Source organism: Sceloporus occidentalis, unplaced genomic scaffold (assembly GCF_023333645.1).
Source record: "Sceloporus occidentalis isolate IW3139 unplaced genomic scaffold, rSceOcc1.0.p SCAF_6, whole genome shotgun sequence".
In the NCBI taxonomy this organism is placed as follows: Eukaryota; Metazoa; Chordata; class Lepidosauria; order Squamata; family Phrynosomatidae; genus Sceloporus; species Sceloporus occidentalis.
The window spans coordinates 96,198,354-96,200,138 of record NW_028316986.1 but is presented as its reverse complement, the minus strand read 5'-3'; positions in this window follow the sequence as shown (position 1 = coordinate 96,200,138).

The window sequence follows — 1,785 nt, the reverse complement described above, 5'->3', positions numbered from 1 at the left end:
CCTGAAAGAAACAAGGGATGAGAACTTCATGGGAAAATGCTGTAATTTATAGGCGACTGGGCAAAGGCCACCGGCGGCCTCCTTCCTCCCTTATACCTTTCTTATACTTTCTTATACCTCCCTTTAGCTATTGCTTATTTTTATTATTGTTGTTATTTTATGTCTATTATTCCACCCAAAAGCATCTAGAAATGGACCCGGCCTCCTCGCCCGGTGCAAAAACACCAAGTCCTCTTGACCAGATCCAAGGGAGTTTGTGTCCTGAATTGCAATGAAGTTCTCGACTTAATCCACTCTTCTCTTCTGAGTCTTCCCTCTCCACTACCCAAGTTTATTTCCTCCAAAAAGAAAGGGAACTCAACTTTCGGAAAGCGGCTTCTTCGTCTTCTTCATCTTCCCTTCAGTCTGGACGGAAGGAGGAAGAGAAGAAGTCCTTTGGGAAACGTAGAGTAGCAGCTTCAGCCCCATTCGGAGAAGTCTGGCAAGACAAAGGTCGCGTCCGCATTGCAGAGATAACCCACCTTGACAGCGCTTTAAGTGCCGTGGGCTCAATGCGATGGGATTCCGGGATCTGTAGTGCCGCAACAAACTGCAGATCCCAGAATCCCATCGCATTGAGCCCACGGCACTTAAAGCGCTGTCAAGCTGGCTTATCTCTGCAATGCGGACGCAGCCACAGGCGCCTATTTTGACTTAAATCATGTTTCAGAAATGGGGGGAAGGGAGGAGAATAAACAACTGCATTTTAAAAACCCAGGAAAACCCTATGATAGGTCCCCTTTAAGGTCGCCACGAGTTATTATGCCGCCCAACATTGCTGCATCCGCACTGCAGAATTAACCCTGTTTGGCACCGCTTTAAGTGTCTTGGCTCAAGGCTATGGAATTCTGGGAGTTAGAGTTTGTTGTTATATTACGCCTTTTCCCGAAGGAATCAAAAACAGGAACAACAATAAAATACAATTGTATCCTTTTTATGTGATTTGCAATGTATCGATATATATATATAATGCACTGTTTGCATTGTGTCATTCTCTACATTTTATACAGTTTGCACTGTATCAATCTGTGCATTTTGATGTCCTTTTATACTGTATAAAGCCCTGTATACTTTGAGGCAACGTTGAACTGGTTTTTAGACAATTTGAACTGGTTTTTAAAACTTTTATTGTCAAGTTGAGTTTTGTTTTGGTTTCTTAAAGCGTTTCCTCTGTGAGCCGCCTTGCGTCCCTTTCTGGGAGAAAGACGACGTACGAATAAAATGAAATAAAATAAAACAAAATAACCGGGGGGGGGGGTCCTTTTTAATTCCTCTCTCAAGGTCCTCCCCACTCTTTGCACAAGGTCCACTGTGTAAAAGTTTCTAGGTGGCTGGCCAGAAAGCCAAAAAACGAAGCTTGGCTCCCTTCCTCCTGCTGCTGTCCGCCGCCAGCCGGCCGTCCTCCCCCTCTTTCTTTTCTTGTCTTGCTTTCCTTTTCTTTCTTTCTTTCCCTTCCTTCCTTTCTTCCTTGCCTCCCTTGCGAGCGAAGAAGGATGCTCGGGGCTTTCCCACGCTTCCAAGAAAAAGATACCCGGCAGAATCCTGGCGCTGCAGTGGAACCTCTGCTGCGTCTTAGCCAATGGCGAGGCGCCCTGGGGAAAGAGCCCTGCCACTCACTCCCGAGCTCTCCAATCCGGTGGCTCCTAGGGGCCTAGGGGGCGTGGCCTAGCCCTGCAGTGGGCGGGACTTGAGGCTTGAGCGTGGGAAAGAAACGTTTAGCAGAGCCACATTTGATGGAGTGGCGCC